The sequence below is a fragment of the Lissotriton vulgaris genome, chromosome 8 (genome assembly GCF_964263255.1).
Source record: "Lissotriton vulgaris chromosome 8, aLisVul1.2, whole genome shotgun sequence".
Classification (NCBI taxonomy): domain Eukaryota; kingdom Metazoa; phylum Chordata; class Amphibia; order Caudata; family Salamandridae; genus Lissotriton; species Lissotriton vulgaris.
The window spans coordinates 216,983,704-216,999,706 of NC_141696.1; the positions used below are offsets into that span (position 1 = coordinate 216,983,704).

At 44.2% G+C, this 16,003-nt stretch overlaps 1 protein-coding gene across 1 annotated transcript in view; it reads left to right on the forward strand.

The window, feature by feature from the left end:
* Positions 1–3,313: 3,313 nt before the first annotated feature.
* FAT3 (FAT atypical cadherin 3) overlaps positions 3,314–16,003 on the forward strand; it is a 764,758-nt gene continuing 752,068 nt past the window's right edge. Inside the window, exon 1 of the mRNA XM_086933989.1 lies at positions 3,314–3,445. The gene's annotated coding sequence lies outside the window, so the exon portion shown is untranslated. The remainder of the gene's footprint in view (positions 3,446–16,003) is intronic.

Here is a 16,003-nt window from a genome sequence, read left to right on the forward strand (position 1 = left end):
TTTTTCTTCTGTAACTGAGAGCCCTTTAATAAACGTAACTTAGTGATTCATTTAGTTAGCATTCCCGATATGATATTATGTGCTTACGATTAAATCATTCTGTTTAAATGCGTTCAGTACAAATGCTCATTTTTCCTGTGCAACCATTACAATTGCATTTTATATGTATTTTGGGGTGAGATTGTAAACACATGCTCTAGATTATATATTTTAGTGCTTGAACTTAAGTTGAACATGATAGCGTGGAGTGGGTGTTGTATAACATTTTAGGACCCCATTGTAATTTTCCCGATTCATGCCCTTATATAGGTATAAATCACCATATCCTTATATAGGCATAGAAATCATAACCATATTTATACATAGCTAATGCAGTCCAAATACGGCAGGGCTACTTTCGCTAGTTCCGAAAATCCACAACAATTTCTTGGAAAACTCGGCTTCAGCAGCTAGGGACTTCCCCTTGCTCGAATACTGACTTCTCCAAGAACTCATGCAGTTTTCAAAGAACTGAGACTCTATGATGACGTTATTATTTCCACCTTTACGTCAAACTCGGCACCTTCAAGGTATAAATATGCCCACACTTGCCATAGCAAACACACAGTGGTTTGGAGCAGTTTGACTATCTACTTGCCGGATGCATCCTGCTATAGCAAGTGCCGAAGGAAACCGACCCTCTAGCAGACGCACTGAGAGAGACGCTGTCTTTTCTCCTGCCGAGAAATCCAGCTCCAGCGTTTCCAAGCTACCCTTGTGGGTTGTTGGGAAATCGAGTCCTGAGATTGACCTTCTTCATTCTAAACCAAGGCACAGAGCTGATTAGACCCTAAGAGAAATCTTGGATAGATTCTTGGCAAAATATACTACATTTATACTACACCTCACTTACTTCTTCCCTCGTACTAAGCTTAGGTTAGGTACATCTGGGTAGGCATATTTTAGAAGGACCAGTTGAGTACTTTCTAGCCTCTGTTATTTATGTATGTATTTATTTATGGTCTAGGAACCATACAATGCTCTTAAAGTTTTATTTTATTCTACTCTTTTTACTGTATGCATCATATTTTGCAACCAGTTTTACGATTGTAGCAGTTCATTTCTTATGCTTGAGAAAGAAGACTGTTCAATAAATCCTTTTATTGAAAACGCTTTTCTATTTCTCTGCACCTCTGGTGAAACGAAGCATGCACGAATGACTGAGTAAAATATCTATCTATTGTTTCCACGACTCTGAAGATCAGTTTTATCTTGGGGAAACAAAGTTGTCATGTTTATGCGGTTGTCAGAAACTAAATCCCTTCTTGTGAACTCGAGAACGTTTCTAGTGACCTCTGAGCTAGCTGGCACTCACAATTAAGTCTAATATATTTCGATAGAGACCTAGTTGACATAAGTCCTACGTCACATCTATAGGATATATTATTCCAATGCGCAGAGCCTATTGGGAATATATGAACTACACTACAATACTAAGTTAGGAATTCTTAGCCAATCAGAACACAGGATGCACACTACACGCAGTGATCACATGCTCCCCAGGCTGAACATGTGGACATGTACTGTCCCCATATTGTGTCCATGAAAGGTCGAGACCCACCTGTGCTCATTATCAAATAACCAGATTTATGGCCCTGTGACTAGGCTCAGATTTCTGTCTCCAAAGGAATGTACAAATTGCTTTATGATGCTTCATGTAATGTATACAATGATGGTCAAAATCAATGCGCCTTGAGGCAGTTTTCAAACCGGGACTCTGTTGCCTGCTCTCCTGGCCGGTGCATTTAATTAAACCAACTGTTCCTATTTTGAAAAACGCCTTTGTCTTTTAATTTTTCCAAGGTAACTTCACATTCAAGCAACATGTCTGCTCGAGTTTGGAATTCAGCCGTATTTAGTCCCTGGTCCTTTGAATTCCTGCCTCCGGTTTCTTTTGCATCCAGGAAGGCGCTTATTGACACGTTAGATCTCTTACCAGCATTGCATTAAAATGGGTTATTCATCCAGTTTCTTCACTTTCAGACAGCGAGAATTGCCTCATATGTTATGCCCAGACAGGTATAAAGCAGTACTCTGGTTCCAGCTGGTTGCGGCGATGAAACGGTTAATACCCGTAACTGCTTTTCCTCAAAAGGATATTATTTGAAATTGCCATGAAACAACAAACGGCGACTAGTGATCAGTGCGAGCGAGATCCAGCGCATTAATGGTGAGAAGAAAAAAAATCCTTGACCCCCCCCCTTTTTTCTAATAAAGTGAAAAGCACCCCAAGTTTTGAAACCTCGTTTCAGTCGAATAAAACTGTTGGCAAATTGATTTGGTAATGAAAGACAAAAATAACACGCATATCCTCAAAAGGCATAATTATTGGATGCCGGGTTGGTGGTGCCCAGTTAGTTGCTTGTGGTTTCTGTCATTGGAATTGACAAGTAACACAACACACCCTCGCAACATACCCTTTCCTCGCAGTGGTACCTGCTACAGTGTTTTAGTGCCAGGCTGTTACAGTATTCACGTGGTTTGGTTATGTTTCGCCTAATCCTTCCGAGAGGGTGGTGGGTGCCTGCCTTCTGCAAACCTGACGAGCGTTTTATTTTCCCATGGCTGCTAAGCGCTACCTGCTCCGTATTGATCACACACCGAGAAGCCAGCAAAACTACAGCGTTAATTGGGTCCACAGGAATCCTCGCCCGGCCTCCCAACGCCCCCTGGGACACGGCTTGCTTTCTGAGCACTAACCGTGCGCGCGCGGAGGCACGCTATGTGAGTGAGTGTGAGAGGAGGCATCGAGGCGCCCAGCGGATCTGGCACTGGAATGCGCCCGGCGCTTGGCAGCCCCTTCCTCGCCCAGACTGCTTATTTGAATTAGACTGCCATTCCCCTCTCACGCCTGCTCGCCCTCTCTCTCCCCCTCTCGCCAAAGCCCGGTCTGGAAAACTGCTGCTGCCCCAGAGTGCAGTTGCCTGGCTGTCCTGTCAGCATTGTTCTGCTGCTCATTTCATATGTATGTCACATCACGGCTCCGTGCTCTCCTCCCCCCTCGCTCCCCTTCCCCCCACTGGTGCGCTTTCTCTCGCTCTCGCTTTTTTTCCTCCTCTCCCCTCTAGACAGGTCCTCGCCGAAGCCACCGAGCTGGGAGATTCAAACTTGTGCCGCCCCGTGCCCCCGCGCCGCCTGGGCACCATGTTGCCCGGACAGTTGCTGCCGGTGAAAGTGTGGTGGGGGGCTGCTGCTGGCTTTTGAGGCTGCCGGCGGGGCTTGGCAGCTCTCGCCGCCTCTCGTTGCTGTGGTAGCCGGTGCCTCTGCGCGGAGCCGGGAATGGAGCCGGGAGCCCGGGCTGCCTGCTTTTGGGAGCAGTAGCGGACTCCGTGGACTGGGGGTGTGTTCAGCAGCCATGTCCGGGGAGCTGACTCGGCGTGTTTTCTCTCACTTGCTCCGGCCAGAGGTAAGCTTTCCGGGATTCCTGCGCTACTTCTGCAAACAAGATGTGCCACTGTGTTATTCTAGATCCAGATATTAAGGATTTTATGTGGGGAAATGGGAATAATATGGGAATATCGCACAGTGCATAGCTTTTGAAGTTCAGCAGAATTATTAATCTTCTGGCACTAACACCTCGCTGACCTTATGTAACACAGCCCCTTATCTGGGTGTGCGTCACCCCTCTGTGCAATGCTATCATTAAACACGAGATTATCACACATATGCTATTATCTTTACCGCCCAAAACTCCATATTTTTATACATTTATTGACCTGCCCGAAAATAATATTCTGAGATTGTGCTTGGCATGTGCCTCTGAAGAGCCTAAAATTGTTCAGTGAGTTGAAGCGCTAACTGTTGACACCTGTCGTGATCTGCATGTCGCGACTTCAAGTCGGCGATGCCAGTTCAGCCCTGCATCCTCGAGTTCAGCAACCAGGGACAACTACCCACGTAGACTCAAAGCAAACCCAACACCCGTCCAGCCACACACCCACACAGTGTATGTACCATGCTGTCCGTGTGGATACGCGCTTCAGCGCCCCTTATAGGGGTAGGAAGCACTATACAGATGTTGCAGTGCAATAACATCAGATGAACACCTGCCACTTATTTACCACGGTTCGAAACTGCTCAACCGCGAGATGAAGTAATGTATAAACCAGGTTTTGATTGTTATTAGCGTGTCACGCGGCGTGGTGTGTGTTCTGTCAGAGTCTCGTTTACATTTCACTGACGAGAACAACCTGCGCCCAGGATGAATCAATAGTGTCAGGTTATGTGAGCTCAACCCCATGTGGCACTGAGGTTCTAACTTTCTTTTGCCCTTGGTTCGTGTCCGCACTTTTTTCTGCCAGGCAGCGCGGCGTGGTACACGCGGATTGCCACTCGGACCTATTCTAAAAAGATTACCTGGCTACGGTTACTGCTGGGGACGGTTATTAACGGTTTCCACAGAGACCGGTTTAATTGTGTGAGTGTTCGCGGGGTGGTGCGGGGTGGTTGCCTCTGCCGCTCCTGCCATCTGAAGGAGGACGGCAGCGTCTCCAGTTTGTGTACATCTGGCAGCCGAATGTTGGCAGCGTCTGCCCGACACCTTTGCGTGTCTGTATAAACACAACAGGGGGGCGTGCGTGTGAGGGGGATACGTTACTTACTGCCTTGTAACGTTGCAGGGCACCCGCACGTGCAGTGTGAGAGCGTCCCAATGTCCGGACTCCTTTCAAAGAGACAGCCCCCTTATCTGGCATCGCTGGTATCTCGCATCTGTCCTGTGAGGCGAGATTCAAATATTTTTGTCATGCTGCTCGGGGCTGGCTTTGCATACTTCCTAGGCAGTTACTGAAAATCTCGGCTCACGTTCCGGTGGCATGCTACGTTATGTGAGCACTTCGCGACCACCCTCTTGTGGTTGGGGTTGCGTTTTTGTGTTGTGTCAAATGTTGTGATGCCATTTTGATGTGTTATGTTGTGTCACGCGCCTCTGCTATATTTATGTAATGTCAGTTAAGTCCATTCTTTTACGTTGTGTCGTGACGTGTTCAGAAATGTGCATATATGTCACTGAAAATCGTGAAACAACTGAACGCTTTGGGAATGGGGCTTCCGGACTGAGAGCCGATCTTGTAAACTCATTCCCGGGAGCGCCTTCACCTGTGCCTGCCAGCCCTGCTCCCCCACTTAGGAGAAAATGCATAGTGTTGCAGGTTTCTACATTACAGCCACCCATCCCCCTTTGCCTTTTGACAGCAAACTCACATTATTTTTTTAGTGTGTATGTATTGTACTTGTCTGGTGGCCACATTGCAGATGTGTGCCAGAGTTGGCACTAGCAGCCATCATTTGGAAAATGCACCGTGTGTTTTTGTGAGTGTCTGCCTTTGAATAGCAGCACCCTTGTGTCCTGCATTGTCTCGAGCCTGTTCCACTCTTTCAAATAAACAGACTTCTAAAGGGGAATGAACATGTGCGGTTCAGCTCACACTAATCCCCGTCCAGATTCAGTTTCACCGCCCTGCAGACTCAGGGAGCTCTTTGTTTACATTGGTTGTGACAGACCTGCTGTGGCTCCTAAGGGTTTACTCACAGCGCTGAGCTGTGTGCTTGAAGCAATGTGCTCCCAGTCAGAACATTTGTTTAAAGCCATGCAACAGCCACGCTGTCTGCAAATAGTGCTTTTCATTCTAAGTACCTCTCAAAATCTGTTCAGAGAGTTTATTGTGATAGCAGAAACAGGCAATCACGTGCTGTTCCAAGAGAAATGAAAGAAAACAAATTGACACCTAATAGTGTCATCTATTAAACAAATGTTAGTTTAGCGAATGTTACATACAAATTCGTTTTATTCCTGCATTTTAGTTGAACTGGGTTGGATTGATTTTGGTTGGGCTCAAGAAGATGTGTTGGACTGGACTGAATTGGATGAGGCTGATTTGGATTGGTTGAACTTGGATAGGATGTATATAGTTAGTATGAATTGGATAGGGTTAAGTCAAGGTCGATCAATGAGGTTGGGTAGGATTTATTTGAACTGGATTTGAGTGGATTGTGTTGGATATTCCTCGGCTGGGTTGACTTGGCTTTGGTTGAGGTGAATTGGACTGAGATGTGTTGGGTTACGGTTAGCTTGTTGCATTTTAATTTTGTTGGATGAGGCTCCGTTAGGTTGGTTGCATTGGGTTGGAGTGTATTTGGTTAGATTTGATTGAATAAGATTAAACCGGGTTGGACAAATTAGGTTGGTTTGAGATGGATAAGATCTGTTTGGATTGGATTTCAGTTGATTGAGTTGGATATGCCTGGGCTGGGTTGACCAGGCTTTGGCTGAGGTGATTTCAATTGAGTTGTATTGGGCTGAAGTTGGCTTGTTGCATTTTAATTAATTGGATGAGGCTGAGTTAGATTGGTTGCATCGGGTTGGAACGTATTTGGTTAGATTTGATTGGATAAGGTTAAATTGGGTTGTATCAGCTAGGTTGGTTTGAGTTGGATAAGATTTGTTTCGAATGAATTTGAGTGGACTGTGTTGAGTATGCTTGGGCTGGGTGGAGTTGTCTTTGATTTAGTAAGATTGGATTGAGTTTTGTTGGATTTGCTTGTATTGGGCACAGGTTAGTTTGCTGGACTAGATTGAAGTGGACGAGCTTGAGTTGCATTGGTTGCATTGAGCTGAGATGCATTTGGTTAGAGTGCATTGAATGAGTTTGGGCTGAATTTGGATCCATTTGACTGGATTGGGATTGGTTGATTTTGACAGGATTGGATAGGATTAGGTTGGAATGGATTTTTCTGGACTGAATGTGATTGGATTGGATAGGGTTAGGTTGAGCTGGATAGGATTTGGTTGGCCTGAGTGAAATTAGACTTAAATAAAGTTTGGTTGGATATTTTGGTAAGGTTTGAGTTGGTTATGGTTTAAGTTGTTTCTGCAGAATTCTGTTGAACTGAATGAGTCTTGCTTTGGTTAGGGAAGGGTGTGTTGGATTTAGTTCATTTAGATTGTATTCAATTGGATTGGGTTGGGCTAGGTTGAAATGGAGTGGTTGAATTTGATTGGATTGCTTTCTACCAGGTTTTCAAAACAGTAATCCTTTCCACTATTGTGTATGAAAGTAAATAACTGGCAGTCACAGCAGCAGTTTTTATTGCTTTTTGTCCTGGGTGCCACTTAAATATCAAAGGATAGAATATCTGACGTACGGGACAATAAAACATTGGTTTTGTTTTACTGTATAAGCAAAGGTCATGTGACCTTTTTCACCACATGGCTGATGCACCAGGAGGTCGGACTGCAGGGGGAGCTGCATGAAGTGGCTTTATGACATCACCACAGTGGGGCGGGGGGATGGGTGAGGGGTGTTGTAATGTCAACATTTCAACCACCAGTAGAAGGAATGATTCTAACTGTGACTTGAAAGCTACATGTTTCAAAAAGCTAAAAAATAAACAAAGAAGCATTTAAATTGAAATTTATAATCAGTCTATTACACTTCCATGTGTGGCGTCTTGGATTTTTATGCGCATGTACATTTACTACTGAAGGCATCGCCAGGCCTTGCTTTTATGTCCTATAAAAAGCTTAGTGTGTGGCAAAAATCCCTTCCCTTCTGCCTTGCTCCTGTATTTTTGCAAGCACATCAATTTCAGCCACATGCGCAGTTCAGATTCTTGCTCGTTTGTTGCCTAAGCAAAAAAAAGCATGTATGTGGTTTGTGGGCAAGCGGTCTGTGAACCTGGACTCTGCTTCAGCCTGAAATTCCTCTCGTTCGGTAAAGTGACGTCAGTAGCGGGGGCACAGCAGAAGGGCTGGTGTGGAAATGAAGGCAGTGGTCACTGACTTCGGACAGGTTGAAAGCAGAAAGGTTGTCATGTCGGTGATCTGCTGTTGGGGCTGCATCGTGTGTTTTCTGATTGTGCCCGAGTGTGTGTGTGTCACACTCAAGTCCTCTCTGTGTCCAGGGAACTTACAATGTATACATTTTATCTGTCTAGTCTGGTTTTCCCGATCAGCATGCAAACATGAGTGTGATACAATGTGACTTCTTCCCCATGCACTAACAAATATGGCCACACAAGTAAGTTTGCATTAGAAACATTCGACAACCTCCCCATTGCCCTAAAGGTTCACATGAACAAGGATACATTTTGCTTTTTGCACACCGATTGTTACTGTCGACCTTCACCCCTTGAGTCCTCTGATGGCGTCACATTCGATGCCATTATGCGTGAACTGTACAGATATCCAACCTCTGCTTTAATAGATGCAGTTAAAAAGGCATGCACAGATCTGTATACACATATTGAAATGAAACTGAGGGAATGTGTTAAAACGCTCTGGTGCACACAAGGCTTTGTCCACTGAACGGGAAGGCAGATGATTAATTTATCTGATGCGAGCACCGTGTTAGCGAGCCTTGGAGTGCCTGAAAGGTCATTGAAGGACACGGTGGTGGTAGGCCGTGGGGGAGACGGCTGATGGGCATATTTCCGAAGATTAGCTTGACCCACACTATTCCCCTCAGTCGTTGCGGCATGTGTTAAGGAGAACAATGCCATTCACTCCCCGTGTATTGCATTCTGCGCGACTGAAGTTTAAAAAAATATATATATTTATTGCAATTAAAAACGTGTTTACATTGGAACGGTGACAACTGTTCATCCTTCTTTCATTATGTTTCTCGCCTTAATTATTTCAAGGCAAGATGAGAAAAATCCGTGTCTTACGTCGTCTGAGCTTCAAACCTGCCGGAAGGGTAATAAATACACAAATTGCACCTTTAAAAAAAAAAAAAAAGAGGCACACCTGAGCTGGTTGTGTATTCTGCAACAGACGCAAAATGTCGGTAATCGCGAGAAATAGTGTGGGAGCTTGAAACGCATTAGCATTGCATATCAGAAGGGCTCAGCGGCCAATGCCTGCAGACTTAGTGTGGGGGAGGGGAGTCCTTCCAAGATCCTATGAGCGTGGGTTTCCCTTGAGACTGTAGGAACCCCGGCTTCAAAGTATCGCTGGAAGCATACCACTGCACGAGATACCACCAATCAACGAGCCGCATGCATGGATGCGGTGTAGAAATCAACCTGCACCACATTGGTTAATGCAACCTAACCTGCTAGCTAACACAAAGAAAATGGTGGAAAAAGCGCAGCATTGTCTTAACCAAAATTAGGATTACATTGCCCACTATGGGGCCGATTGCCAGTTGAGTGGAACAATATTTATGGATGGGATACGGCTCTGCCCAATTATAGCAGCTTGTTGTATCGTGCCTGGGTATGGGAAAACCGGATCTGATTTTACAAATCCAGCCAGTAAACTTGCTTTGGAAGTGAGCTGCAATTGCCCTTTCCACAGCACAAGGTGGTATATAATGTGACTTCTGCCAGGCCGCCGCCACCACCCATTCAATACAGTTCTTACCATTTATCAACCTTACCCAGGCTGAGACCAAAATTACTGAATGGCTTCTGTTTGCCTGAACAATTCAGAGTTTCAGACGCGGCTAGGACATGTTGTGGGCACAAGTCTGGCCAGGTAAGGTAGGATGTCTGGTGAATGTAGGAATACAAGTTGAGTGATGGATGAGGTTTAGCTTGTATATTGCTTTCAGCATATCCATCACATGAACCGAAGCATTTAGGAGAGTGTGTGTTGTACTGCAGGAATCCGGTTTACACACTCTTTCAGGCCTTTAAGAACTGTCCCTGAAAGGTCCAACTCTATTTAAAAAAAAGAGCAAAGCACTTTCAAATTATAGAAATTGCATATGAATATGACCTCATTATTCCCAGTTTAGAAGTTTTAAAGCCAAATCACCAAGGAAAGTAAGAGTACATGAAATAGTACCACAGGAGTACTGTTTTACATCCTCTGACGTGCCTTTGTGCATCGGCCCCAGAGTGTCTCCTGACGGATGTCTCTGGGACTCCTTCAGACACCATTGACTGTGGTGCCTGATGGCTTATCGACAGCTTTTCTTGTGTCCCGTGTTCCTCCTGCCCCGAGCTTAAGATGCATATAGATGGACCAGCTCCAGAGGTGTTTATTGACACTTAAAGTGTACATTCCTGAGTATTTTGAATTCAAGAGTGCTGCAAAGATGTGTGCCATATGCAAACTTTATTGTCTGTATGTGTGTACCCGTGTTGAAGAAGACATTTAGGGTGGAATGGTGAGGCAGGGATCATTTCTTTTCGGATTGAATTGAGTGAGGGGGCACTGATATTCGTGGGCCTGTCCTTTGTGACCCTTGTCCCTTAAGGGTGCAGCAAGTCACAGTGGAACATTGCGAATGCGACATTGGGGGGAGCGTGCAGCTGTCAACTGGACCAGTATATGCCCTTTCTGATAACTCCAGCCTGCACAAGCAAAGTGTAAACAGGCAGAAATCGACAGTTTACAGTGTGCATACAGGAGTCACTGACTGCTGCATGCTTTTGTGAGTGACGTCACACGTCACTACAATGGAGCAATGCAGGGGTTCCCAATGTGTGCACTGCACTCTGCAATGGACATTGTGTGCTGGGATTTGTAACTCCAAAGTGCTGATGTAGCCCAGGCGACCTGTGTCTCAGAGGCAGCACTGCTGCTCAGTTCTTATACTCACTCATCCATAACCTTGGTGAATATATGAGCTAAAATCACCTCCCGGGGAGCAAAGGGATGGTTTCTAGCAGAGGTAAGAATGGAGGTTCCAGACGAGGCATTTGTAAGCCAAGTAGAGCATCTTGAGGCTAATTCTGACCCATTTCCAGTAGATATATACGGTAGTCAAGAGTCTTTGTATCTTATTCAGACATTAACATTTATTGAAGTACCAAGCCAAGCTGGGGCTGGTGGCTCAGTGGACTAATCTGTCTCTTGTAGGGATATGTGTTCCATCTCTTGGTCACAGGTTCAAATCCCGGTGGGTCCACTCTGCCTTTTATCCTTCTGAAATCGATAAAATGAGTACAATTGAGGTCAGTAACAATAAACATCTATTATTCAGCGCCAAGATACCCTTGGGTGACAATGCGCTTTACAAATACACATGCTATGTTGTGCATGTATGTGAATACTCACATATATTCTAACACTTAGAATTCTTGAATGTGAGGCGGCCAAGTCATGTTGTGTTTCTGTGTCTCACAACAGGATGCACCTTTGATGCCTACAAAACAGAAGTGCTTTGGTTCAAAAGTCGCCAGGTTGTGGGATTGTGTGCCCGGTCCTCTGTTATTGTTCTGTGCTCATCCATTGGCTCTGATGTACAGATGTTTAATCAGCTTGAGATATGGTAGATCCAGTTGTTGTCAAGCAGATAGATATTTCCAACCTGTGGAGATTACGCCCTCACTGTAATGGAAAATAGAATAAATGTCACACTGCTTGGAGACTGTCATCACAGCAACTCAAAGGATCAGTGTGGCCTGGGCATCAAAGAGATGACGCCAGCTGCTGTGACATTCATTTTAATATGTAGCAATTGTAGCAATAGCACAATAGAAAAAAGGAAAAGGGCATTTGAACTACGCCTGAGCACTAAAAGTAAACAACAAAATTCAACCACGGCCATTTAATATGTAGAATATCCTAAATGAATATAGTGGGATCATTTAGACCTGAACGCTGGTAGTAAACAAGGAGCAATTCAGATTTGTGTCTGTTTTAGCACTCACGCAGTTGAGTGCAAACTTGACTCATTCCTCTATTTGCATAAGGCACCGGGAACATGGGGCCTCAAGGACAAACAATGCATTTGGTAAAAGTGGTCCCAATTTGCGCAAAAACTTTTACAGAGTGCTTTGGTATTTGGCGAACTAATCTGTTTACCAATAAGTCGGTTCACAGTTCAACCTACCTCGTAAATATTAAGTAGAAAGTTAGCAAACTTAAACCAACTATGATTCACTGCCATTCACATGAATTGTGGCCTGCTGGAGTCAGCAGACCACCATGCCTGTGATTGCTTTTAAATTGAGCAATCATTAAAAAACAAAACGCAACCCATTTTCTTTAAACAAAAAAAATGGGATGCATTCAAAAGAAAATGAAAAGTTTTGCAAACTTTTTTTAAGACTAGGCAGTGGAGGCAATGGACCATGGAACCACTGCCTAGTCTTAAAAATGTGTTTTCAACATTCACAAAGGCGAAAGGGTCATTGGGGACTTCTTTCCATTTGCGAATGAGTAACCGCCTCCATTGAGGTACTGGTGAAATGTTAATGTTCTGTGGCCAGATTTCAGTCACAAAACATTAATACAAACCATAAGGAATCTGTGTTTGGAAGGGACGGCCTAAGCAGGTATAGTTTCCTAAACCCAACTAATGATTCAGAAAACCATTTCCGAATTGTTATAAATAGGTTGAGTCCATTTGAAAAAGTCTGATTTACTGAATGAGAGGGTTTGTGAACGCTAAAACCCTTGGTACATGAGGCCCAAGTCCTCCTCAGTGGTGCTTACCACTGTAAAACAGTAAATTATGTCTAATAACACTTGCAAATTTAGTATAAATACCATCTGAGCATGTTATTCCCCATATTGAACACTTACAATAGTATTGAAAAGTGCACCTGATAGGTGTCATAAATGTTACATGAGCCGCTGTATTTTTGCAGTCCATTACCCTGTGCGTTTTATTTTATCCAAACCAAAATGCAGACTAGCCATCGGTAGTATGTGAGGAAGAAGCTTAGGAGTGGATATATCCCTGGTGAGAAGTTCTTAGAGTGGGCTAAGGCAAGGCGAGCTCACAGTGGACTAAAGCGAGGGCTTGCTGCAAGGTTTCGAAGAGCTGCAGGGGACTTTGGACTGGACTTGAACTGCGGCCCCAAAAGAATCTCTCGTTAAAACATACCTTCTTCAGTCCCATGAGAATATCTGGTTTTCTGTGTCCAGATCCTGAGTATACTAATCATCCACTAATCAATCCTTTTGGGTTGCGGAGTAGCGTGGTATTCATCGAAAAGCGCGTTAGGGTAGCAAGCGCTATATAAATACAATTTCAATTATTGGAGAAGAAAACTGGAACCATGCAACATTTGTACTAAGACTCTAGGTTGAAATTTGTACCCACAGAAGTGGTTGATGTGGCCTTAGTTCTGGCTTAGGTCAACCAACAGATGCATGTTTTTTTAGAAGAGGGAAATGTCAGAGTAGGTGTTGAAAAGTGAACTCTGGGGGCCTTTTGTATTTGTGTATTAGAAGGCAGTTGGGTCTATATGTGTGAGAAAGGGTTTTCCTAATCTATGTCTAATCTGGTAGGTCACACAGGCTGCCTTGCTACAGTATTTGGACGTCTTAGTGGGACATGTGAAAAGTGTTTTTGCCTCATGAATTTGCCAATCAGTGATGGGTTGGCTTGTTGGGGAATACTTTTGCAGAGTTTCATGTCACTCGGGAGATAATATGGAACATGGTTTGGGGCAGGGATCAATACAGCTTAGTAGGGACTGGAATCCAATTTGATGAGATACACCCCCAGCAAGGATTGGCTTAATGTATCGTAACTCTTAAAGCTTGGTGTTTGGCCTTGGGGCTCGCCATTGCAGTGCCATGCCCAATCTCCCCCACAGAACATTTAATGATTACTAAGTGAGACACATAGTATGACACAGGGATGCCATTTTCGTATGCTTACAAATCAACATTCTGCTATTCCCTTGTTTCATCCCACATCCAAACATGTATTGTCCATGACGTCACTAAATGGCCCAGCTAACAAACACCCCATCAACCAGCAGCAGAACTGGGAGCTTCAAGCATGTTACTGTGTAGCCACACTAACATGTAGAACACATGTATGTTATATATGAGTTTCCAAAACGTCAATTGTACTCTATGCTGCAGTGTATGAAACGGATGGAACGAGAATGAGCTGTAATTTTGCATATTAACAATATTGGGGGTTATTTTTCCCGCTCTATGTTACTTAAGAAGAAATCTACTTAGATCCTTGTGTTTGTAAAATCTCTCAGTCTTGTACACTGTGCTGTTATTTTGTTCATATCTATGAAAGTTACGCAATGATTTGCACCATTTCGTATGTTCAGTGATATTGACTTGATATTGTTCGAATAGCAATAACAATCACAGTCAATTACTTCCTTAAACTAGAGCGCATGCGCACAGCTTTTGGTAACAGCTTTGCTCCAAGTGGTATAAGCCAATACGAAATGTATTCTTTGCATTTTCACTCAAAGGGCTTACTGACTGAAGCCCCTCTTCTTCTTGGAGCATCTCTTCCCATCATGCATCTCATCTCCCTATAGAACATGCACTTTTGTGAGTGGTAATAAAAGGTTCTCTCTATCCAGTGCTGCATCTCCAACAATCACCAACAATAGGTGTGCTGGGATGTTCATTTGACTGATTGGGTTTTGACACCTATTGTGACATATTTGTGTCATCCTTCACCAGAGGGCCCGGGTAAAATACCTAAACACACATTCGAATGCTCCCTGCAAAATTCGAAATGGAAGAACTTGAAATTATAAACTGTAGTACATTCCGAAACAGAACCAGTCAATGGCGCAAGCGGCAAGCATGCATGTAGACTGCAGAATATTCTTCATATTTTTTAAGCTGTTTGTGCTTCTGTGTCTTTGCATTATAAACTGAGGAAAGAAGGATGCGTGATTCGTTAAGCCCCTCCCCCTACTTCACGACTGGCCAGTCCCCACTTCATTTTTCTACAGAAAGGCTCATATTAGTGCAAACATTGCCTCGCTTGCCTGTCAGAGGCTGTCAATGGAAAATGTAGACAGTCCACCTGGCAGGTTCAAGGGCAGCTCTGAGAATTGTATGGTGGCAGACATGTTGTTTTGACATTGTATTCCGCTACGCTCTGGCGCGGGGTCCCCAGGCCCTGTCCGCGTGTGTGATACAAATGCATAAATAAATAACAATAACTGCTTCTGGGGAAGACCACGCTATGGGACTGACCGTGCCGCTGAGCTGCTTCAGTGAAGGCAGGGACATATCTGTTTTGTTTTGGTAAGCTAGCACATCCTTACCTTGACTTTGAAGTGAATGGCCTCGTTCTGAGCGCATGCTTGTATTGGTATGGAGTGGGACGACACACAAAGAACCAAGCAGCACAGAGGGTCTCCCCTACCAGCCTGCACGGTCTATTCACATAGAACTGGTGACACTAGGGGGATGGGCTTACTAGCCTTTACTGCAATTCAAAATCCCATAGATTTGGTGGGGAGCTTTGGATGCAGTATGTCTCACTCATTAGCAAGGGCCCATTGCTGGCATAGAGTAGTACACTGAAGCTGAGTCCTTAGGCCTTGAATTATTGAGTTGATTAATCAGAGGAATATAAGCGATAATTATCGCTATTGCTTGGTTAGCGGGACAAAATATCGCCGAGCACCGAGGATTTTTACCGCTGAGATACCTTGATATTATCAAGGTTTATCTCAAAAGCGGTAAAAATCCTGCGAAATGCATGAATATTGCTAAAAAATCAGCGATATTCATGCATTATCGTGACAATGCTCTTAGCCACATTATCCACCTTCCATTGGATAACATGGCTAAGAACTGCTTTTAGCAGGCGTTAGCTTTGGGAGATATTCGCGCTTAGCGCAAATATTTCCAAAAGTTGTTAATAGGAGTTAGAGATGTTAGCGACTGTTTTCAGTCGCTAACATCTTGGCACGCCCACTTTGCATGTTATTAGCGATAATTATCGCTGACATGCAAAGTGGGTCCCTAAATGCCCGCTATCGCCTACAAGCTGTCGCTGGTGTTAGCGACAGCTTGGTAATAGGGCGATAAAATTATCGCTGCATTAGCGGGAAAAAGTCCCGCTATTGCGGCGATAATGCCCTTGGTAATATGCCCCATAAAGACGCTGTATCCTTTGAAAGTTGCATAATGTCTTCACTTTAATTGCGTAAGATACAGTTACCCCAAACCATTTTTTTCCCATCTTCTCCATTAATGATTACAGTAGAACTTTGAGGCAGTAGATATTCCCAGTAGATATTCCCTACATCACTTTACTTTTGCAGTTAGCTATTAGTT